The 25,767-nt window shown below is 38.5% G+C and overlaps 1 protein-coding gene and 1 pseudogene across 2 annotated transcripts in view; both read right to left on the bottom strand.

The window, feature by feature from the left end:
* Positions 1-6,820, bottom strand: part of LOC113914376 — a 50,413-nt pseudogene extending 43,593 nt beyond the window's left edge.
* Positions 1-25,767, bottom strand: part of JAM3 (junctional adhesion molecule 3) — a 106,683-nt gene that overhangs the window by 68,366 nt on the left and 12,550 nt on the right. The window lies entirely within an intron of this gene.

Below are 25,767 nucleotides of genomic sequence, written 5' to 3'. Positions count from 1 at the left end.
TAGGTGTACAATTTAGTGACTTAATACTTACATACAACATACAGCTCATCAAAAGTGCACCCCTTAATCACCATCACGAATTTATCCCACCCACCCCCATCTCCCCTCTGGTAACCATCAGCTTGTTCACTATAGCAAAGAGTCTGTTTCTTGATTTTCCTCTTTTTTTCCAATGATTGATTGTTTTGTTTCTTAAATTCCACATATGAGTCAAATCATATGGTATTTCTCTTTCTCTGGCTGACTGATTTTGCCTAACATTATACTCTCTAGCTCCATCCATGTCATTGCAAATAGCAAGATTCCATTCTTTTTATGGCTGAGTAATATTCCATTGTATAGATACAACTTCTTCATTATCCATTCAACAGTCACACACATGGGCTTTTTCCATAATTTAGCTATTGTAGATAATGCTGCTATAAACATCAAGAAACATGTACCCCTTCAAGTCAGTATTTTGTATTCTTTGGGTAAATACCTAGTAGTGCAACTGCTGGATCATAAGGTAGTTCTATTTTGAACTTTCTGAGGAACCTTCATACTGGTAAGAGAGTTCTCCACATCCTTGACAACACCTATTGTTTCTTGTGCTGTTAATTTTAGCTATTCTACAGTGTGAGATGCTATTGCACTGTAGTTTTGATTTGCATTTCCCTGACGATGAGTTATGTTTAGCATCTTTTCATGTGTCTGTTGGCCAACTGCATGTCTTCTTTGGAAAAATGTCTATTCATGTCTTCTGCCCATTTTTTAATTGGATTGTTTTTTAAGTTTTAGAAGTTCTTTATAGATTTTAGATACCTTTATCAGATATGTCATTTGCAAATATCTTCTCCCATTCCATAGGTTGCCTTTTAGTTTTGTTGTTTCCTTCATTGTGCAGAAGCTTTTTATTTTGATGCAGTCCCAATACCTTATTTTTACATTTATTTCCCTTGCCTCAGGAGACCTATCTAGTAAGAAGTTGCTAACGCCAATGTCAAAGAGATTACTGCCCATGTTCTCCTCTAGGATTTTTATGGTTTCAGGTCTCACATTTAGGTCTTTCATCCATTTTAAAATTATTTTTGTGTATGGTATAAGAAAGTGGTCCAGTTTCATTCTTTTGCAATGTTGCCGTCCAGTTTTCCCAACACCCATTGTTGAAGAGGCTGTCTTTTTTCCATCGGATATTCTTTCCTACTTTGTCAAAGATCAATTGCCCATATACTTGTGGGTTCATTTCTGGGTTTTCTATTCTGTTTCACTGATTGAGGTGTCTATTTTTGTGCCAGTACCATATTGTCTTGATCACTACCACTTTGTAATATAACTTAAAGTCAGGATTCTGATGCCCCCAGCTTTTACTTTTTCAAAATTGCTTTGGCTATTTGGGGTCTTTCATGGTTCCATACAAATTTTAGGATTGTTTACTCTAGCTCTGTGAAAATGCTGCTAGTACTTTGATAGGGATTACATTAAATGTGTAGATTACATTGGGTAATAGAGACATTTAAACAATATTTGTTCTTCTAATCCATGAGCATGGAATGTTTTTCCATTTCTTTGTGTCATGTTCAATTTCTTTCATCAGTATTTTATAGTTTTCAGAGTACAGATCTTTTACCTCTTTGGTTAGGTTTATTCCTAGGTATCTTATGGTTTTTGGTACAATTGTAAATGGGATAAGTTCCTTGATTTCTTTTTCTGCTGCTTCATTATTGGTGTAGAGAAGTGCAATAAATTTCTGTACAGATTTTGTATCCTGCAAGTTTACTGAATTCATGTATGAGTTCCAGCAATTTTTTGGTGGAGTCTTTCTGGTTTTCTATATTGAGTATCATATCATCTGCAAATAGTGAGTCTGACTTCTTCCTTGCACATGTGGATGCCTTTATTTCTTTTTGTTGTCTGATTTCTGAGGCTAGGACTTCCAGTATTATGTTAAATAACAGTGGTGAGAGTGGACATTCCTGTCTTCTTCCTGACCGTAAAGGAAAAGATCTCAGTTTTACCCCATTGAGGAGATGATGTTAGCTCTGGGTTTTTTTTGTACATATGTTGAGGTATGTTCCCTCAAAACCTACTTTGTTGAGGGTTTTTATCATGAATGGATGTACTTTGTCAAACGCTTTTTCTGCATCTACTGAAAGGATCATATGGTTCTTATCCTTTCGTTTATTAATGTGGAGTATCACATTGATGGATTTGTGAATACTGAACCATCCCTGCAGCCCAGGAATAAAACCCATTTGATCGTGGTGAATGTTTCTTTTAATGTACTGTTGGATTCAGTTTGCTAGTATTTTATTGAGAATTTTTGCACCCATGTTCATCAGGGATACTGGCCTGTAGTTTTGTTTTTTAGTGGGAGTCATTATCTGGTTTTGGTATCAGGCCTCATAGAATAAATTTGGAAGTTTTCCTTCCTTTTCCATTTTTTGGAATAGTTTGAGAATAGGAAATAACTCTTCTTTCAGTGTTTGGTGGAATTTGCCTATGAAGCCATCTGGCACTGGACTTTTGTTTGTTGGGAGATTTTTTTTGATTACTAATTCAATTTCTTTGATGGTTTCCATTTATTCAAGTTTTCTATTTCTTAGTTTCAGTTTTGGCAGTTTATGTGTTTCTAGGAATTTATCCATTTCTTCCAGGTTGTCCAATTTGTTAGCATATAGTTTTTCATAATATTCTCTTATAACTGTATTTCTGTAGTGTTGGGTTGTTATTTCTCCTCTCTCACTTGTGATTTCATTTATTTGGGTCCTTTCTCTTTTCTTTTTGACAAGTGTGGCAAAGGGCTTATCAATTTTATTAATTTTTTCAAAGAACCAGCTCCTGGTTTCGTTGATCTGTTCTACTGGTTTTTTTTTAGTTTCAATATCATTTATTTTTGCTCTAATCTTTACTATTTTCCTTCTTCTGCTGGATTTAGGCTTCATTTGTTCTTCTTTTACTAGATCCCTTTAAGTGTAAGTTAGGTTTTTGAGATTTTTCTTGCCTCCTAAGTAGGCCCTGTATCGCTATATACTTCTCCCTTAGGACTGCTTTTGATGCATGGCAAAGGTTTTGGACTTCTGTGTTTTCATTTTCATTTGTTGCCACATTTTTTTTTTTTTACTTCTTCTTTAATTTCCTGGCTGACCCATGCATTCTTTAGTAAAATGTTCTTTAACCTCCACGTATTAGTGGTCTAATTTTTTTTTTTTGTAGTTGACTTAAGTTTCATAGCATTGTGGTCAGAAAATATGCATGGTATGATCTCAATCTTTTTGTACTTATTGAGGCCTGATTTGTGACCTAGTATGTGTTCTGGAGAATGTCCCATGTGCACTTGAAAAGAATGTGTATTCTGTTGCTTTAGGATGGAATGTTCTGAATATATCTGTCAAGTCCATCTGGTCCAGTGTGTCATTCAAAGCCATTATTTCCTTGTTGATTTTCTGCTTAGATGATCTATACATTGATGTAAGTGCAGTGTTAAAGTCCCCTACTATTATTGTATTATTATCAATGAGTTCCTTTATGTTTATTTGTTGTATTTATTTGAGTGAGAGAGAACACAAGCAGCTGAGAGGCAGAGGGAGAGGGAGAAGTAGGCTCCTGGCTGAGCAGGGAACCCAATACGAGGCTCAATAGCAGGACCCCAGGACCATGACCTGAGCCAAAGGCAGAATGTTTAACCAACTGAGTCCCCGAGGTGTCCCCCCTTTATGTTTATTTATTGTTTTATATATCTGGATGCTCATCGGTTGGGTACATAAATATTTACAACTGTTAGATCTTCTTGGTGGATTTGTCCCCTTTATTATGATATAGTGCCTTTCTTCATCTCTTACTAGTCTTTGGTTTAAGGTCTAATTTGTCCAATTTAAGTATTGCTACTCTTTCTTTTGACATCCATTTGCATGATAAATGTTTCTCCATCTCTTCATGCTCAATCTGGTGTCTTTAGATCTAAAATGAGTGTTTTTGTAGGCAGCATATAGATGGGTCTTATTCTTTTTGCATTCTAACACCCTATATATTTTGATTAGAGCATTGAGTCCATTTACATTCAGAGTAATTATTGATAGATATGTGCTTAGTGCCATTTTTGTTGTTTTGTTCTTGTTCCTGTTGATTTTCTCTGTTCACTTCTTATTTTTGTCACTTTTGGTCTTCTTGTCCACTCTAAGAGTCCCCTTTAATACTTCTTGCAGGGCTGATTTAGTGGTCATGAACTTCAGTTTTTGTTTGTCTGGGAAACTCTTTACCTCTCCTTCTATTCTGAATGATAGCCTCGCTGGATAAAGTATTCTTGGATACAGATTTTTCACATTAAGCATTTTGAATATATCATGCCACTCCCCTCTGGCTTGCCAAGTTTTGTTGAGAAATTTCCAGGTAGCCTTATGGGTCTTCCTTTTAAGTTAAGGACTTTTGTCTTGCTGCTTTTAAGACTTTTTCTTTACCACCACATTTTGCAAATTCAATCACAGTATGTCTTGGTGTGGGCCAGCTTCTGTTGATTTTGACAGGAGTTCTCTGTGCCTCCTAGACCTAGATGTCTGTTTCCTTCCCCAGATTAGGGAAGTTTTCAGCTATTATTCCCACAAATAAACTTTCTGCCCACTTTTTTCTCTCTTTTTCTTCTGGGATTCCTATAATACAAATGTTATTACATTTGATGGAGTCACTAAGTTCCCTCAGTCTAGTCTCCTGTTCCATAATTCTTTCTCTCTTTTGTTCACTTTTATTATTTTCCATTACTTTGTCTTCTTTTTTCTTTTTCATTACTTTGTCTTCTATATCCCTTATTTAATCCTCTGCTTCTTTTGGCTTTGTGTTCATTGCAGCAAGCCTATTTCCAAACTCAGTTATGGCATTTTTCATTTCTGATTCTTTATCTCTTTCATCTCTGTCTTAAGGGTCTCCCTGAAGTCTTCAGTTCTTTTCTCAAGCCCAGAGAGTGTCCTTATGTTTGTTGCTTTAAATTCTCCATTGGCCATGTTACTCATATCTGTTTCATTTAGGTCTCTGGCTATGATCTTATCTGTTCCTTCATTTGGGATGAATTCCTCCAACTTGGTATTTTGTCTAATTCCTTGTCTTCTTCTGTGTATTAGAAAAGCCTGTTATGTTTACTGCTCCTGAGAGTAATATTATGAAGAAGCGGTCATATAATGTCCAGGGCCTAACTCTTCAGGGATGGTCTCTGGTATGTGTTTCATGAGCACTGCTTGTTGTGCCTTGGCTACTCTATCCTTTAGGACAGTCATCTACAGAGGCTCTCCTTGCCTGCAGTGGGCACTGTTTGGTCCTTGGCCAGAATGCACCAGTTTTAACTAGGTGTGCTCTGGTCTGCTTGTTAAATGAGACCTGATACTACTTCGACTAGAACTGAAGCCCTGCAGAACTCTGGTTGGGGGACATGGTGTGGGCAGGGGTTTCTGCTGGTCTTCTGGAGAAGGGGCCTGCTGCACAGGGACTAAGGCAATCTTGACCAAGATGGGCAGTCCTGCCAGAGCATAAGAGTGTAGGACTTGGTGTAAGTAGGTTAGGCAGTCAGTGTGGTCGCTGCACTGCTTATTGCAGGTTGCTCTGTATTTATGCTGAGGGGTAGGAGAGGGAAATGGTGCAGCTGGCTCCTTTGTCCCTGGAGAGGCATCTCCCTGATTGCTGCCTCTCAGAGGAGTACACCAAAAAGAGCGAATAATCTCCCCCATGTGTGACCTAGGCGTTTTCCAGATATTGCTTCCATACTGACCACCTCCAGGTTGTTTGCCTGCTTTCTCTTTAGGAGCAGTGCAGTGCCCTTAGGGCTCTAACCCAGCAAAGCCCGCTGACTTTTAAAATTCCAGTATTTGTGCCCTGACGGTTGCAAGAACTCATGAAAATCAGCCCATCTCATTTTCCCAGCCAATGGCTTTGGGAAAATGTTCTCCCTGTGCCTTCTCTTGTGTGCTCCTCTCTCCCTCTTCTCCCACCCCTCGCCCTTCTGTACAACCATGGCTCCTTCCCCTCCACAGCACCTGTAATCTGTTTCTCCCCTAAACCACATCTCTGCACTTCTTACCTTCTTTCATGTGGATCCTTCTCTCCCTTTAGTTGTGGAGTTTGTTCTGTCAGTTTTCAGGTTGATTTCTGGGGTATTTAGAATGATTTGATAGTTATCTAGTTGTGTTCGAGGGAAGAGGAAAGATTAGGGTCCTCCTGCTCTGCCACCATCTAAGCTCCTCCCCGGATGCCTTTTATTTCCTTTTCTTATCTGATTGCTTTGGCTAAGAATGCCACCACTATGCTGAACAGAAGTGGTGAAAGTGGACATTCTTATCTTGTTCCTGATGTTAAAGGAAAAGCTCTCAGTTTTTCACCATTGAGTATGATGTTAACTGTGGGTTTTCTTTTTTTTTTTTTTTTTGTGAACACACCATTTAAAGACACACCCTCCCCGCCCAGGGCAGCTTCCGGGCAGGTCACTTTTTGTCCAAAACCGCTTGTACCGCTCCTCGTCAAAGTCATCACTGAGCTCTGGCTTCTCCTCCTTTTTCTTTCCGGGCTGGGTCTTGCGCTTCCGGAGCCGCGTCTGCCTCTCCTCCAGGGAGAGGGTGTCCAGGTCCACGGGCATCTCCAGCATTCATCGTGGTTCCCGATAGCGGATGTGGACGGTGGAGCCATCCTGCTTGACCAGGAGCACAGGGTAGAGGCGTGCGTAGGTCTGTCGATGCACACACGTGAGCGAGGCTCTGCTGCTGTCAGCCTGCCGGGAGGACATGTGCAGGCCTTGGTGCGCCAGAGCAGACCCTGTCAGCACGTGCCGCCGCAGCAGGCCAAGCAGCCTGCCCATCGTGGCCATTCCTCCTGAGGGCCCCCTATGCCACGTGGAGGCTCAGGGTCAGCCACTGGCCTGGTGTGCGACCTGCCCCCCTGCCTGAGCTCCGGAGCAAACATGGAGTGCCAGCGTCCCGGCCGCCCCGGCCAGACGGGAGTGGAAGGGACCAGGGCCAAGCACACAGTCACGGCCGACCCAGCGCCCCGTCCTCCAGGGGCACGGCCGCAACCTAACTGTGGGTTTTCTTATATGGTTTTTATTATGTTGAGGTATGTTCCCCTCTAAGAGGGATTAGCTGACAGGGCAATATCAATCTTACAGCGCCAAGAAAGCATATACATGGAAAAAAGAAAATTAAGAATAGATTTTAAAATTTAAAAAACCTAAAGATCACTCTTTAAAAGTACTTTCCATAATTTTGGGGATAAGGTGGCACCTTATAAAAAGAAATCAAGAAAACATTATCCTGAAATAAACACTGTTAGGTCAGATATATAGCATATGTTATTTAAAGTACAGTTTTATATATATATATTTTAAAGATTTTATTTATCTATTTCAGAAAGAGAGAGAGAGAGAGCGCACACAAGCAGGTGGAGTGGAAGGCAGAGGGAGAGGGAGAAGCAGGCTCCCTACCGAGCAGAGAGCCCAACATGGGGCTCAATCCCAGGACCCTGGGATCATGACATGAGCCAAAGGCAGATGTTTAACTGCCTGAGCCACCCAGGCACCCCTAAAATATAGTTTTAAATTGCCTCTAAAAAATTTGCTTCTAATACTTTGCAATTTGCATTTTCCATTACTGATAATGCCTTTCTTCTCCACTAGTAGAAAAAATTTAGTTGACTATACAACCAGAAGTCTGCCTGCTTCTGAAAAACAGCACAGGCTAAGGACTCATGAGATGAAAGAAAAGATGTCTCTGCAAAAGACATTTTGTCATTAAACGTTCAAAAAAGGTTCATCAAAAGATTTCATCGATACTTGTTAAAAATTTCACTAAGTCTAAAATGAAGGTGTCATTAATGTACCGTTTCCTGCATGCATGATGTAAAGGCAAAGAGATCAGCTAAGACTCGAACTTATATGCAAAAATGTTCTACAATATAGAATATCAAGCACAGATGCTAAAACTGTTTCCACAATTTGCCAACTTCCATAATACTTATTTAAGGAAATTCCCTCTTAGAAATTGTTTCTAGGTGACAGGCTGCTGGGAAAATGGTGGAATAGGACGACCCTGGGCTCACCTCTTGCTGCGTGGCCGCCCAGAGAGCACCCACATTGGCATAAATAACCCAGAAAGCAGCCCCAAAACTGGCAGAACAGACTCTCCACAGCTCAGCATAGACAAGAGGCCACAGCGAAGCAGATCCACCCCCTTCGATCGCTCTTGGCAAGATCCCATCAAAGCAGTGCCACAAGCCTTGCAGTGTGCGTGCAGCCCAGACAAGGGTCAGCACCACTCCAAAGTAAGTTCTGCCCCAGGGAGAGGGGAAGATAACCACACACCCGTCTGACTGTGACCCCAGCAGTGGGTTGGGGGCAGGCAGCTGGTCTAACTGCAGGCCCCATCCACCAACAAAAGCTTCTCAGGGGACAACACAGGGAAAGTGCCTGCAGTTTGGTGCTACTGCATCTCTGACAAATGCCTGGTCTGACTCAAGCCCAAGGCAGCTCCAGACTGGCCCACTAATACCACGAGCACCAGGCTCTGCCCACAATAGCCAGAGAGCCATCACAGACAACAGGACTGAAGGCAAACACATCCCAGCCACAACGGTAGGACAGCCCTGGAGCAATACACATAGGAGACACCTCCCTGAAGCACCAGGTTCTCAGGTACAGGAGACATTACACTGCAGGACCTCTTCTTCATAAAGCCACTACTTTCAAGTGAGGGAGATGTAGCTGACTTTCCTAACACAGAGAAACAGACAGAGCAATAGACAGAATGAGGAGACAGAGGAATATGTCCCAAATGAAAGAGAACAAAATCAGAGAGGATACCTAAGCAAAACGGAGATAAGCAATATGTCTGATAGCGAATTTAAAGTAACGCTCATAAAGATACTCGCTAGAATTGAGAAAGGAGTGCAGGACCTCCATGAGATCCCTCCACCAAGAGATAGGAGACATAAAAAAGAACTTAAGACCTAAATGGAAATAAGAATAGACCACCTGGAATAAATAGCAAGCAAGAGGAAAGTAGAGAAAGGATCGGCCACCTGGAGGACAGAGTCATGGAAAATAATCAAGCCGAGTGGATGAGAGGGGGAAAAAATATGCAAAATGAGAATAGACCCAGGGAACTCAGCAACACTGTCAAGCATAACAGTCACATGACAGGGATCCCAGAAGGAGAAGAGTGAGAAAAGGGGGCAGAAGATTTGTCTGAAGAAATAATGGCTGAAAACTTCCTGAATCTGGGGAAGGAAAGAGAAATCCAGATCCAGGAGGCACAGAGAGCCCCCCACACAAACCAACCCAAAGAGGTTGGACCAAGACACAAAGTAAATAAGATGGCCAAAAGTAGTGATAAATAGAGAATTTTAAAACCAGCAAGAGAAAGGAAAGCAGGTACATACAAGGGAAACCCCATACGGCTATCAATGGGTTTTTCAGCAGAAATTCTGCAGGCCAGAAGAAAGTGGCATGATAAATTCCAGCTGCTAAAAGGAAAAAATCTACAGCCTATTCAGAGTACTCTATCCAGCAAAGCTTTCATTTAGAATAGAAGGAGACATAGAGTTTCCCAGAAAAACAAAAGTTAAAAGCAAAACCAGCCACGTCCCTGTCACACATGATGCCATCGGCCTGTGGGTCCCAAATTCACAGTCCAACTGCCCACCTGCCAGAGTCAGCACGCACGGCCTGCCACCTGCTCAATGCCAAGTCAACACGCCTTCACCTCAGATTGCCAAGGGCTCAAATTGACATTCTTCCCCTCAAATTCCAGCCCTGTGCTCAAGTTTTGTGCACAAAAGTGAGCATAACTATAACAGCAGAATAAGGCAACCCAAACATCTAACTATTTCTACGGAATATAGAATGGATAAAATGAGTGTGCTAGGCTGAGAACATCTCCAAAAAGCACATCAAAGAACAATACACAGAGCATGATTCTGGTTAGTTAAAAAAAAAAAAAAAAATCCTAGGAAGAATAAAACAGATGAAACCAGAGAGGGAGACAAACCGTAAGAGACTCTTAAGCATAGGAAAGAAACTGAGGGTTGCTGGAAGGGAAGGGGGGAATGGGGTAACCTGGGTGATGGGCATGAAGGAGGGCACGTGATGGAATGAGCACTGGGTGTTGTATGCAACTGATGAATCACTGAACTCTACCTCTGGAACTAATAATACACTATATGTTAATTAATTGAATTTAAATTTAAAAAAAAGGAACACCCCCTGCCAAAAAAAAGAAATTGTTTCTAGGTAACATTCAAACTACTGGGGGAAGAGGGATGGTAGGGGGGAATGAAGACATATTCACCATTTTCTATTCATCCCTTAAGGTATTCCCCCTCACCTCAAGAAGCTCTGCCTAAAGTGGCCATAAAGGTGTGGAAGGGCCCCTTTTCTATATTACATATCACAATAAAACTCATCAAGGGCAATGCTGTATTTCAGGCCTCTCCCACAACACCCAAGACTCAGAGATGTACTTTCTGAGTAATCCCCAAATAGTTCTGGAAAGTGTCAGGCACTATGTGAACATTCAGCAAACATTATACTGATAAACCAAACTAAATACACTAAATTTGGTGAATTATGTGAAATCATAAACTGAGGAGTCCTTTATTGACTGGTACAGGATAGGGAAAAAGTAATTCTGTCCAGCAGTTACCAAGGGAAATAAAAATCCAGATATGTTCATTTCTGATAAACTGAGCACCCAAAAACACGAAGAAGTCAGTTCAAAGCACAGGGAACTGGAAATGTCGGGTCAGCCTTTTCTAGAAGTAAGAAAGACCAGAGGCAGGTAATGCAGAACCAGCTTTTGGATAACAGAACTGAGACTTCAAAGACACTGCCTTTCCTCAGAGGGAAGAACAGGTGATTAGAGTCTCTGGTAAACCTCTACCCAAACAACTGGTCCCTGGTTTTGAGAAGAATCTTAAAATAGAGGAAATCCCCAAACACTGCTATATACTTACCATGAAATATGAAGTAAAACAATAAGTGTAAAAGCACTTAAGGTTTGTCTCCACATACAAAACCACTGTACCAATCCAGAGACCCAGAACTTCTGGATGGAACTGAATGGACCCAGAAGATCAGGGAATAAGGATCCTTTCCTATTTATACTCAACTCAGAGCTCACTCCAGCAAAAGCAGCTCATTGTATAAATAAATGGCTTCTAAAGGCCAGATGATGTTAATGGTTGCATTTGAGTCCAGCAAAGAAAAGATTCATTTGCTGTGTGTTAAATTTTAGACTTATGTTGAACAAATGTGACAGATGAAAACTTCAACAGAAAAAGAAAAAAGAAGCCAACCTGTTTTCCCACTTGTTAAAATCAGGTTTTATAACAAAACAGTCCAAATATAAGTGGGAAAATACACTGTTTGGAATATCTTCTAAATATCTCTTTGTATATACAAACACAGAAAACCCCTATTTCTCTTTTGGTACAAGAAGACTATTTTATTCATTACTTTTATTTTTATTTATTTATTTATTAAGTAGGCATGGAGACCAATGCTGGGCTTGAACTCACAATCCTGAGATTGAGACCTGAGCTGAGATCAAGAGTCTGATGCTTAGCCATGTGAGCCACCCAGGTGCCCCAAGAAGACTATTTTTAAAAATTCTGTCCTAATATAAAATCAGGGAAACTGAATTAAATAATTAAATAGACAACAAGTCTAGGTTAAAACACCATAAAAATATTGAGCCGTGACTGCTATTAACTTAATACATGGCCATATACTTAAATAGCGGCTATTCTTTCTCAGGAAGAAACTCAGTATATCAAATATTTTGAATATCAGGGTCTGAGTTTAAAACTCAGGTTTCTGGTGTGCCTGGCTGGCTCAGTTGGTAGAGCATGCAACTCTTGATCTCAGGGCTGTGAGTTTGAGTCCCCTCCCCCCCACCACCCGGTTGGGTGTAGAGATTACTTAAAAATAAAATCTTAAAATAAATAAATACTTGAGTTTCCAAATGCTTATGTCCTTGACTTGCAACCACTCAGTCTATACATTCTACAGCAACCTAACCCAGCTTGCCTCAAAAGCTAATATGCATACAAGCCACCCGGCTTTGGCTAAATGAAGATTCTGATTCACTACTCTGGAATTAAGCCTGACATTTTTTTATAAGCCTGTCCCTTTTTTTTTTAATTATTTTTTTGGGGGGGAGGGGAAGCCTGTCCCTTTTTATAAGCTATTGGTCTACAGACCATACCCTGAGCAGCAAGGCCCTAACCCACATCTCCAAATGGTTAATCAAGGTTAAAATATCACAGTGCTCCTATCAGGTGCTGCTGTTGCTAGGAGTTTATCTACTGGAAAACATTTTGACAGCTATGGTGCCCCTATTTCTTCCTCCTCCAATTCAGTGATGAAGTCAGTCCTTTGTGTTCTGGGGACCCTGGGGACACTTGTAATCTCACCCCACTAATCTTCTCCCTCTTCTATTATCTTAGGAATTTAGTTGCAGGTGAAAAGACCCACCTGGATGATGATCATGATTTTTGTGGGTGGAGGTGGGGGCTGCAAATGGCTGAAGCTCCACTCAGATCTTGCTGCTCTGACAAGAAAAACAAACTCCTTCCCCTTTCCCACCTCCCCAGGATGCAACCAAGAGCATCCTGAAGCAGAATTTTCAATGTTGTGGGTTGCTTGATCTTGGAACATGGACTAAAAAGGATCAGGGAGAGGTTTGTGAGCCTGTGGAAGAAGAAGTTCCTGACTCTACTTATATAATTCCAAATTAGTAGGAAGCAGCTGGTGACTGCCATCCTCAGCAGTCACTTCCCACCCCTGATGCCTAACAAGGTTGACTCTGAACCCATTTGCCTTGGTCAAAAAGAGCAGTGCTTCCAGGAAGCATATTTAGGGATCTTAATATATTTACTAGCTCCTAGAAAAAAGAATCCAGTATTAGACTTTCACACACCCACTACCAAGCATATATTTTAACAAAGGTATTATGTTTGATGGAAGGGGATTGCTCATTCATTCATTTATTTATTCAATATATACTGAATGTTACTGAGCACCTACCACATTCTGTATTGGGTAGTAGAAATAGAATGAACAATTCCTACTCTCATGAACCTTGCATTCTAACAATACATACTTAACCAATATACAACATTCTAATTCTACATAATTAGCTGTAATTACAATAAAGGCTATAAAGAAAAGTACAGGGGACTATGAAAGCATATAGCAGGAGGTACTAATCCCAAGAATTGGGGAAAGTTTCCCTAAAGAAATGACATTTAGGACTGAATCTGATGGTAAGTAAATTCAACCCTGCAAAAAATGGCCAAAGTATATATTACATGCACTGGGAAACATGTGCAGTCTCTCTGAGCAGCTCTGAGAAAATAAAAGCCAAGGAAGCTAACTATAGTGAGCAAAGGGGCAGAATACAAAAGGATATTTAAAGTATGGACTCAATTATTTCTAAAATGTAGAGAAAAATGACAAATACATAAAAATGCTAAATTGTTGCAACACTGCCCCAATAAGATTGTGAATAGTTATTTTTCTTATGTATACTTTTTAAACTTACCAAATTTTACTGACCATAAATTCTTACAGTTAAAAAAAAAAAAAGTCCAGATCCCCAAATACAACATGGTAGTGGCTCCCTTCTCCTCTTGCCTCATGCGACCTTTCCATTACTACACACATTTACTTACAGGATACATCCTCCACTCCAGACCTAGTCTTTGACCCTCAATCCTACTATCAAAGCTTAACTCTAAGGACCACTTTTAACGGTCCTTCAGTACTAGGCCAATCCATAGTGGCTAGTGTTAGTTCATTTTCTAGTGGAAAATACCACTAAGAATACTGATACCCAGTGAGAAGAATGATATCTGTAAGAATCTTATTAGCTAACCAATACTTAAGCTTAAGATAGTTTATAATGTACTTAGAGGGAGGAATGGAAAAACAGCAAGTAAATATAACCATGGCACATAATTAACTTAATGTCTAATGGCTCTTATTCTATAGTTTGTCTTGTCTGCAAACCCATAAGTTTGTACTTCAAGCACTTTCATATTGTGAACTTTTGCATGTTCAGAATATTACATAACAACCCAATTGTAACTAAGTTCAAAGATTTCAATAGATTAAAAAAGCATCTTCAAAGCTCAGTGTCTAAGGTTTTCAACATTGCAGGGGTCTGGAATTTTCAAAAGATATAGAGCTGTGCTGCACGGCTATCAGAGAAAAGATTCTGTTAATGAGACCATAAGAAATCCAAAGATGTCCTCAGCACAGAGCTTGAGAGCATTCCAGAATCCAGATGTTCAGAGGATTCACCCTAACTTTAAAGGAAAGTGTTTATTTACAAGCTCTCCTACCTGACAGTTTTTCTGACAACTAATTTTACCCAATTTGCTCTTTCTTATCTGGTTTTCCTTTTTTTGTCTCCCCATATGTCCCCAAGCCAAACCTGAATTTCTATATACTGAAAACCCAAGATATGATGATAAACTGAAACATCAGATATAGAATTAAACAACTAAACAAAATTTACTAAGTGCTACTATGTTTCCAAACTTACTGTTTATTAAAAACCATATAACTTGGAAGTACATAAAGAATGGAAGATACAAAACAGTTCAGTATAAACATAAGATATCACAGTGATTTCACTGTGATCCACAGCCACTAGATTCCAGAGATACATCTTCTAGAGACTCTCCACTAAAACTGAATTCACTACTTTTCAATATCCAACACATCATATCCAACTTAAAACTTACCTGCATGATTTATAATGCAAATTGAAACCTTCCAAATCAGCCATTTCAAATGCTCTTAAGTGTTGCTCAAGCATTTTTTACAGAAGTATAGCTGACATACAATATTAGTTTCAGGTGTACAATATGGTAATTTGAAGATTTTATAATGCTCACCACCGTAAGTGCAGTAACCATCTGTCACCATACAAAGTTGTTACAATGTGTTGACTACATTCCCCATGCTGTACCTTTCATTTTATAACTGGACTTTTGTTTTTGCTTATTTCTTTTTTAGATTCTACATATAAGTGAATCATATGGTATTTGTCTTTTTCTGACTTCCTTTACTTAGCAGAATATCCCCTACAACTATCCAGGTTGTCACAAATGGAAGATCTCATTCTTTTTTATGGCTGAGTAATATATATACACAACATCTTCTTTATCCATTCATCTATGGATGGACATTTAGATTACTTCCATATCTTGGCTTTTGTAAATAGCCATAAACACAGGGCATATATCTTTTTGAATTCAAGTTTTTGCATTCTTCAATGAAATATCCAGAAGGGGAATTAATAGGTCATGTGGTAGTTTTTTTTTTTTTTAATAGGTTCCTTGCCCAGTGTGGAGCCCGACATGGGGCTTGAACTCTTGACCCTGAGATCAAGACCTGAGCTGAGATAAAGAGTTGGACACTTAACTAACTGAGCCACCTAGGTGCCCTGGCCATGTGGCATTTCTATTTTTAATCTTTTGAGCAACCTCCATACTGTTTTCCATAGTGGATGTGCTAATTTACTTTTCCACAAACAGCACACATGGGTTCCCTTTCCTCCACATCCTCACCAACACTGGTTATTTCCTGCCTTATTGATACCAGCTATTCTGACCGCTGTGAGGTGATATATCTTCGTGGTTGTGATTTGCATTTCCCTGATGATTAGTGATGTTGAGCATCTTTTCAAATGTTTTCTAGTCATCACTATATCTTCTTTGGAAAAAATGCCTATGCAGGTCCTTTGCCCATTTTTTAATCAGATTATTTGTTTTTTGATCTTGAGTTGTAAGAGCTCTCTATATATTTTGGATACTGATTCCTTATCAGATATATCATTTGCAAATACCTTCTCTCATTCACTAGGTTGCTTTTTTGTCTTGTTGATTATTTCCTTCACTATGCAAAACTGTTTTATATTGTGTAATCCCAATACTTTAATTTTGCTTTTGTCTCCCTTACCTGAAGAGACAGAACCAGAAAAATATTGCCAAGGCCAATGTCTAATAAGAGTTTACTGCCCAATTTTTTTTAAGTTTTAGGTTTCAGGTCTTACATTTGGGTCTGTAAACCATTTTGAGTTTATTTTTATGTATGGTGTAAAAAAGTGGCCCAGTTTCTTTCTTTTGCTATCTACTTTTCCCAGCACCATTTATTGAAAAGACTGTCTTTTCCTGACAGTGTATTTTTGCCTTCTTTGAGATTAATTGGCCAAATAAGTGTGGGTTTATTTCTGGGTTCTCTAATTTGCTCTACTGACCTATGTTGTCTATTTCTGTGTCAGTGTTAGTATACTGTTTTGATTACTATAGCTTTGTAGTATAGTTTGAAATCTTGGATTGTGATACCTCCATCTTGGTTCTTCTTTCTCAAGATTTCTTTGTCTATCAAACATATGTTGGCGAGGATGCAGAGAAAGGGGAACCCTCTTTACACTGTTGGTGGGAATGCGAACTGGTGCAGCCACTCTGGAAAACAGTATGGAGTTTCCTCAAAAAAGTTAAAAATAGAACTAGCCTATGACCCATCAACTTCACTACCAGGTATTTATCCAAAGGATACAAAAATAGTGACCCAAAAGGGCACATGTACCCCAATGTTTATAGCAGCAATGTCCACAAGAGCCAAAATATGGAAAAAGCCCAGATGACTGGATAAAGAAGATGTGGTATATAAATACAATGGAATATTACTCAGCCATCAAAAAGAATGAAATCTTGCCATTTGCAATGATGTGGATGGAACTAAAGGGTATTATGCTACATGAAATAAGTCAGTCAGATAAACACAAACATATGATTTCATTCATATGTGGAATTTAAGAAACAAAAGAGATAAACATAGGGGAAGGGAAGGAAAATAAGATAAAAACAGAGGGAGGCAAACCATAAGAGACTTTTACTATAGGGAACAAACCAAGGGTTGCTGGTGGAGAGGTGCATGAGGGATGGGGTAATTGGGTGATGGGCATTAAGGAGGGCACTTGATGTAATGAGCGCTGGGTGTTATATGCAACTGATGACTCACTAAATTCTATCTCCAGAACTAATAATATAGTGTATGTTAACTAAATTGAATTTACATTAAAAAAAAAAGATGGTTTTGGCTATGTTGGGTCTTTTGTGGCTCTGTACAAATTTTAGGATTATTTGTTCTAGTTCTGTGACAAACACTATTGGTATTCCAATACGGATTGCCTTGACTCCACAGACTGAAGTAGACATTTTAACAATATGAATTTTTGTAATCCACGAGCATGGAATATCTTTCCATTTATTTGTGTCATCAACTCCTTTCATCAATGGCTTACAGTTTTCAGAGTACAGGTCTTTCATCTCCTTGATTAAATGTAGTCCTATGTATTTTATTCTTTTTGGTGTAATTGTAAATGAGGTTGCTTTCTTATTTCTCTTTCTGCTACTTCACTATTAGTGTAAAGATATGCAGCAGATTGGGGCGCCTGCGTGGCTCAGTTGGTTAAGCATCTGCCTTCAGCTCAGGTCATGATCCCAGGGTCCTGGGATGGAGCCCCGTATCGGGCTCTCTGTTCAGGAGAGCCTGCCTGTCCCTCTCCTTCTGCCTGCTGCTCTGCCTGCTTGTGCTTGTGCACTCTCGCACTCCCTATCAAATAAATAAATAAAGTCTTTAAAACAAAAAAGAAAAAGATGCAACAGATTTCTGTATATTAATTTTGTATCCTGCAACTTTACTGAATTTATTAGTTCTAATTTTTTTTCATGGAGTCTCTAGGGCTTCTTTTTTTAATTTTAGTTCCAGTATGATTAACATAGTGTTATATTAGTTTCAGGTGTGCATTACAGTGATTCAACAATTCCATATATTACCCAGTGTTCATCATGACAAGTGCACTCCTTAATTCCCATCTCCTATTTCAACCATCCTCCACCCACCACCCCTTTGGCTACCATCAGTTTGTTCTCTATAGTTAAAAGTCTTTTTCTCGGTTTGTCTCTCTTTTTTTTTCCCTTTGCTAATTTGTTTTATTTCTTAAATTCTACATGACTGAAATCATATGGTATCTTTCTCTGACTTATTTTGCTTAGCAATATACTCTTTAGCTCCATCCATGTTGTTGCAAATGGCAAGGTTTCATTCTGTTTTATGGCTGAATTAATATTCCATTGTAAATATATACACCACATCATCTTTATCCATTCATCTATCAATGGGCACTTGGATTACTTCCATAATTTGGATATTGTAAATAATGTTGCAATAAACACAGGAGTGCATGTATCCATTTGAATTAGTATTTTTGTATTTTTTTCTGTAAATAGTAGTACCGGATCATAGGGTATTTCTTTTTTTAACTTTTTGAAGAACCTCCATACTGTTTCCACAATGGCTGCACCAGTTTGCATTCCCACCAATAGTACAAAAGGGCTCCCCTTTCTCCACATCTTCGTCAACATTTGTTTGTTTCCTGTGTTTTTGATTTTAGTCATTCTGACCAGATGTGAGGTAATATCTTTTTTTTTTAAGATTTTATTTATTTTGAGAGAGAGAGAGAGAGTAGGGGGAGGGGGCAGCGGGAGATGGAGAGAGAGAAAATCTCAAGCCTACCTGCACTGAGCATGGAGCTTGACATGGGGCTCGATCCCACGACACTGAGATCATGACCTGAGCTGAAATCAAGAGTCAGACACTTAACTGACTGAGCCACACAGGCACCCCTCCCTGCAGTTCTGATTTGCATTTCACTGATGATGAGTGATGCTGAGCATCTTTTCATGTGTCTGTTGGTCATCTGTATGTCTTCTTTGGAGAAATATCTATTCATTTCTTCTGCCCATTTTTAAATTGAATTATTTGTTCTTTGGGTGTTGAGCTGTGTAAGTTCTTCACATATTTTAGATACTAACCCTTTATAGATACGTCATTTACAAGTATCTTCTCCCATTTAGTAGGTTACCTTTTAGTTTTGTTGTTTCTTTCACTATGCAGAAGCTTTTTATTTTGATGTAGTCCCAACAGTCATTTTTGCTTTTATTTCCCTTGCCTCAGGAGACATCTAGAAAAATGTTGCTATAGCCAATGTCAGAGAAATCACTACCTGTGCTCTCTTCTAGGAGTTTTATAGCTTCAGATCTCATATTAGGTCTTTAACCCATTTTGAAATTATTTTTGTGTATGGTATAAGAAAGTGGACCAGTTTCATTCTTCTGCATACAGCTAACCAGTTTTCCAACATCATTTGTTGGACTCTTTTTCCCATTGCATATTCTTTCCCTCCTTTGTCGAAGATTAATTGACCATACACTTGCGGGCTTATTTCTGGGTTTTCTATTCTGTTCTATTGATCTATGTGTTTATTTTTGTGCCAGTACCATACTGTTTTGATTACTACAGCTTTGTTAGTCTGGAACTTGATGTCTGGAATTGTGACATCTCCAGCTTTTCTTTTTTAAGATTGCTTTGGCTATCCAGGGTGTTTTGTGGTTCCATACAAATCTTAGGGTTGCTTGTTTTAGTTCTGTGAAAAATGCTGTTGGTATTTTGGTAAGGATTGCATTAACTGTATAGATTGTTTTGGGTAGTATAGACATTTTAACAATATTTGTTCTTCCAACCCATGAGCATGAAATGTCATTCCATTTCTTTGTGTCATCTTCAATTTCTTTCATCAATGTTTTATAGTTTTCAGAGTATAGGCCTTTCACCTCTTTAATTAAGTTTATTCCTAGGTATCTTACGATTTTTGGTGCAATTGTAAATGGGATTATTTTAATTTCTCTTTCTGATGCTTCATTATTAATGTATAGAAATGCAACACATTTCTGCACATTGATTTTGAATCCTATGACTTTACTGAATTCATTTATCAGTTTCTAGTACTCCTTTGGTAGAGTCTTTCAGGTTTTCTACATACAGTACCATGTCATCTGCAAATAGTGAAAGTTTTACTTCTTCCTTACCAATTTGGGTGCCTTTTATTTCTTTTTGTTGTCTGATTGCTGTGGCTAGGACTTCCAGTACTATGTTGAATAAAGTGGAAAGAGTGGACATCCTTATCTTGTTCGGTCTCTTTAGGGCTTTTTATATATAGTGTCATGCATCTGCAAATAGGGACAGTTTTACTTATTCCTTACCAATTTGACTGCCTTTTCTTTTTCCTGTCTGACTGCTGCTACTAGGACTCTCAGCACTATGTTGAATAAAAATGGCAAGAGTGGGCATCCATGTTTGTTCTTGATCTTAGAGGAAAAGCTTTTAGCTTTCACCACTATGACATTAGCTGTGGGTCTGACATATATGGTCTTCATCACGTTGAGGTATGTTCCCTCTAAACCCACTCTGTTGAGAGTTTATCATGAATCGATGATGAATTTTGTCAAATGCTTTTTCTACATTCATTGATATGATATGGTTTTTATTCTTCATCTTGTTAATGTGTTGTATCAGTGATGGATATGCAGATATCGAACCATGCTTGCATCCGTGGAATAAATCCCATTTGATCATGGTAAATTATCCTTTTAATGTATTGTTGAACTTGGTTTCCAAATATTTTGTTGAAAACTTTTGCATTTATGTTCATCAGGGATATTGGCCTGTAATTTTCTTTTTTTATAGTGTCTTTGTCTGGTTTGGGTTTCAGGGTAATGCTGGCCTCACAGAATGAATTTGGAAAACTTTCTCCCCTCTTCTATTTTTTATATTTTTTTTAACTCTTATTTAAATATTTAGTAGAATTCACCTGTAAAGCCATCTGGTCCTGGAATTTTGTTTGCTGAGAGTTTTTTAATTACCAATTCAATTTCATTACTATTAATTGGTCTATTCAGATTTTCTGTTTCCTCCTGATTCAATCTTGAAAGATCCTACATTTCTAGGTATTTATCCATTTCTTCTAGGTTATCCAATTTGTTGGCATATAATTTTTCATAGTGGTCTCCTATTACCCTGTTATTTCTGTGGTGTTGGTTTTAATTCTATTTCTAACTTTTGAGTCCTTTTTTTCTTGATAAATCTGGCTAAAGGTTTATCAATTTTGTTTATCTTTCCAAAGAACAAGCTCTTAGTTTCACTGATCTTTTCTACTGTTTTTGTAGTCTCCATTTTCTTTTATTTCCACTCTGATCTTTACTATCTCCTTCCTTGTACTAACTTTGGGCTTTTTTCTTTTTTCTAGTTCCTTTAGGTATAAGGTTAGATTGAGATCTTTATTGTTTCTTGAGGTAGGCCTGTATCACTATAAACTTCACTTTAAAAACTTCTTTTGCTGCACCTCAAAGATTTTACAACACTGTCTTTCCATTTTCATTTGTCTTCAAGTATTATTTGAGTTCCTCTTTGATGTTTCCGTTGACCCATTGGTTGTTTAGGAGCATGTTGTTTAGTCTCCATGTGTTTGTGGGCCTTTTCCAGTTCTTTTCTTGTAACTGATTGCTGGTTTCATAGTGTTGTGGATGGAAAAGATGCTTAATATGATTTGATTTCAATCTTACTAAATTTGCTGAGACTCATTTTGTGGCCTAACATGTGATCTATCCTGAAGAATGTTCAATGTGTACTTGAAAAGAATGTGTTTTCTGCTGGTTTTGGATAGAATGTTCTGTATATATCTGTTAAGTCTACCTGGTCTAATATGTCATTCAAGGCCACTGTTTCCTTATTTTCTGTGTGGATGAGCTATCCACTGATGTAAGTGGGTGTTAAAGTCCCCTACTATTATGATTGTATTACCATCAATTTTCCCTTTGTATCTGTTAATATTTGCTTCATATATTTAGGTGCTCCTACACTGGATGCACAAGTACTTAAAACTTTCTCACTCCCGGGCGCCTGGGTGGCTCAGTTGGTTAAGCGACTGCCTTCGGCTCAGGTCATGATCCTGGAGTCCCAGGATGGAGTCCCGCATCAGGCTCCCTGCTCAGCAGGGAGTCTGCTTCTCCCTCTGACCCTCTTCCCTCTTGCGCTATCTCTCATTCTCTCTCTCTCAAATAAATAAATAAAATCTTAAAAAAAAAAAAAAAACTTTCTCACTCCCTTCCTTTCTTGAAACCCTACAAAGTGGACGTCAGAGGGCTTGATGCTATCCCAGAAGTCCTTTAAACTATTCTATTTTTTTCTTTTTTTTTTTCCTGTTCAGCTTGAGTGCTTTCCATTACCCTGTCTTCCAGATGATTGATCCATTCTTCTGTACCCTATAATCTGCTGTTGATTCCCTCTAGTGTATTTTTCACTTCAGTTATTGTATTCTAAAACTCTTATTGGTTCTTTTTTATATTTTCTCTTTGTTGAAGTTCTCACTGAGCTCATCCACTGTTTTCTCAAGTCCAGTGAGTATCTTTATGACCATTACTTTGAAATCTTTATCAGATAGATTGCTCATCTCCATTTCATTTAGTTCGTAAGTTTTGCCTTGTTCTTTTGTTTGAAACATATTTCTTTGTCTCATTTTGTTTGATTTTCTTTGTTTGTTTCTATGAATTAAGGAAAATAGCCACATCTCCCAGTCTTGAAGGATGAGCCTCACAAAGGACATCCTCAGTGCCTGGAAGCTTTGGCTGGCTAGCTGGAGCTGAAGCAGGATGGGCCAGTAAGTAGTCCTAGGGCACTCTGTACCAGGGCCACGCCAGCAGGATGGCTAGAGTTGGAGTGGGCACTGGCTAGGACACTCCATGCAAGGGGCCCTGGTGGGACAGCTGGAGCAGGCACAAGCCAAGGCTCTCCGCACAGGGGGTGCCCTGTTGGGATAGCTGGAGCTGAAGTGGTGCTCAAGAATTTATTAAGTTTTAAGAGCTAAGGAAAGCAGGGATTCCTTAGGATGTATGGTAGAGCTTTGGAAGGGTTGGGTGGAAGTGAGTGGGTAATACGTAATTGGTAAATGTAGAAGATTTATCAATATTTCTTTTGGCATCAAAACTTTAATGTATGCCACTGCTTTTGATATGGAATGAAACTCTAAATTAATTTAAGGGGGAAACCAGGGAATTGAGTTGGGAGTATATTAATAAAGCTGGGTTCTAGTTCCAGCTCAATCACTTAATATTTATGTGATCTAAAGCTGGTGACTTGAACTTCTCTAGGCCTCAGCTTTCTCATCCTGAATAATCTCTTACAGCAGTGGTTCTCAGCTGGGAGAGATACTGCCACCCATAGAACATTTGGAAATTTCTGGAATCATTTTTGGCTGTCATAACTAGCAATGCTACTACTGGCATTTAGAGGCCAGGAATGCTGCTAAACATCCTACAGTGCACAGGACACAGGACACCATAACATAGGATTATCCAGGTCAAAATGTCAACAGTGCCAAGGTTGAGGAAACATGTCTTACAATACCTTTAAGCTCTAAAATTCTACAAATTTTATGTCTGTGTGAGTTGAGAGGGGTAAATATTACCTTGGTGGGTAGAAAACGTAATAGAAAATGATTAAATGAGTTGCTGAGATCATTGTGTACATCAATGATAAAAATCTGCATCTCCTGCAATTAGATTTAGCCTGTAAGACAGTTCCCTCTTCCAGAGAATTCCAACATGAACAACCTTTAAAAGAAGAGGAAATTTTCTTAAGTATCTTACCTATCTAGGTCTGTAACAAGACAGATTCCAAATTTTGGTTCTCCAATGAATGAGTGCCTCTAACTTTGAGGAGTAGTTAACACTTTCAGACTCTCCAGACTTCAACTAATGCTTTGAAATGGTATGAATATAATCTATGAGAGAGTTGGGGGCCCAGAATTTAATGCCCATAAGGCTCTGGTTTAATACCCAACATATGGTTTGTTTTAGCATTTTCTGAAAACTATATACTCTTTGTGTCTTAAAACAAAGGTATTTTATTTGAGTTTCAGAATGTTTTCCTTCATATTCCCCTACTTTTTCTTCATATACAAAAAGAAATGCCCTTCATGTGAAGGATAGCTAACATTACATGGCACACTGATCTCAGGACATGAAATTCTGTCACTTCATTTCACTGTTTGGGTAAAGGCAACACTAAAACTCTCAGGTGGAACAGCCTATGAAATGGAGATCTTCTTATTCACATAGCATTTTATTATCCTGAACTCATCCACTCTTACTAGCTATTTATCTAATGTCTATTTTTAATGTAGACTCACTGATTTATATTGGCAGCCCCTTTACTTAAAGATATGCTAAAATTCCCACCAATGCTTTTTATTATTCAAAGCTTGCTAGCTCAGACATGAAAATTTCCCCAGTAAGAGGTCTAACTTTTTCTACAAATATTGAACCACTTTTTAATCCTGGAATGTCAAAGAGAAATTTTTCTTCTTTACTCTTCAAACTTAAAATTAGTTTTTTGTTTTTTGGGTTTTTTTAAGAAAATTTCAGGACACCATCTGTACCTTAGTTGAAATGTATGTATGTTCCCTACATAGAAAAAAATAAATTTTAAAACTGGCTATCTCATCAAAATAAACCATCAGGGAAGCTTTAATATAATGAAGTTCCTCTAGTTAGTATTGTAACCTAAAGCTTTGGAGAACTGGAGGTCTAATGAAACTCTAGAACCCAAAGGAGGAAAGCAAAGAATGGCAATAGTTTAAAAAAAAAAAAGAATGGGAATAGTTTACATCTGGATAGCATTTTATAACTTATAGTACCACTTTCACTCACAGTCTCATTTGATCCATGTAAACAGTCCTATAAAATGGGTATTATAATCACCTCTCTACAGATTGAAAGAATAAGTCTCAAATATATTAGGAGACAATTATAACTTTGAAACTTGAAAGTATCAGAGATCAAAGTGGAAACCAGGTCTTCTAGCTCCAAATTACTTTAAAATAAAGACTAAGAAACATACAAATTAGACCGTGGCTTCTGATCTGTCAAGGCTAAAATATGTTTGAACAGAAATATGTGTCAGCCCCCATCCAAAATAGCTAGTGAAGCTCCCAAACCTGCAGTTAAAGAGCAGACACCTCCTTATGCCACACTGTTCTCTCATCAATGGACATCTGTATACCTATATCTATATACCTATTTCAAGAATTATGCTAGGCATAAGACAAGTTTTCTACCCTCAAACTACAAACTACCTGAAGAGTCAAGACACACAAATAGGAAAACTATACTGCCATTGATAATTTAAATTAATAGGTCAATATAACATCCAAAGATATGATTCAAATTAGACTATAATTAGGGTAAACCATGTTCTGTGGAGCTTAAAGTGGATAAAATTTTGAGTCCCTCATTAGGAAAACAAATACAAATTTATGAATACAAAGGTATAGGTAGTAAGTGGTAATAAGTGAATATTAGGTAATAAGTGAATATTTATTATGAGAACAAAAATCACAAAAAAATATAAATTTTAAAAGATGGCCACACAAATATCACAAAATCTAGACATATGCTATTTTAATTAATTCCTTGGTACACTACAATCTTTCGTACATCTTGGGATTTTTAGATCATCTCATCATATGCCAATGATTTTATAAAACTGTCTATGAAAATAACAAATATAATTAAGACTTTAATTCAGGAGCACCTTGGGATGCCTGGGTGGCTCAATCAGTTAATTCAGGGGCGCCTGGGTGGCTCAGTCAGTATAAGCATCCAACTCTTGATCTCAAGAGTCGTGGGACTGAGTCCCATGTCAGGCTCTGCACTCAGTGGGGAGTCTGCTTGAGACTCTCTTCCTCTCCTCTCTTTCCCTCAGCCCCTCCCCTGCTTGTGCTCTCTAAAAATAAATAAAAATAAATAAGTAAATCTAAAAAAAGAAGAAGAAAACTTTCCTTCAGCATGGTT

The sequence above is a fragment of the Zalophus californianus genome, chromosome 11 (assembly GCF_009762305.2).
Source record: "Zalophus californianus isolate mZalCal1 chromosome 11, mZalCal1.pri.v2, whole genome shotgun sequence".
NCBI classification, from domain to species: domain Eukaryota; kingdom Metazoa; phylum Chordata; class Mammalia; order Carnivora; family Otariidae; genus Zalophus; species Zalophus californianus.
The sequence above is the reverse complement of the archived record's forward strand: the minus strand, read 5'-3'. Positions and strand labels throughout refer to the sequence as shown.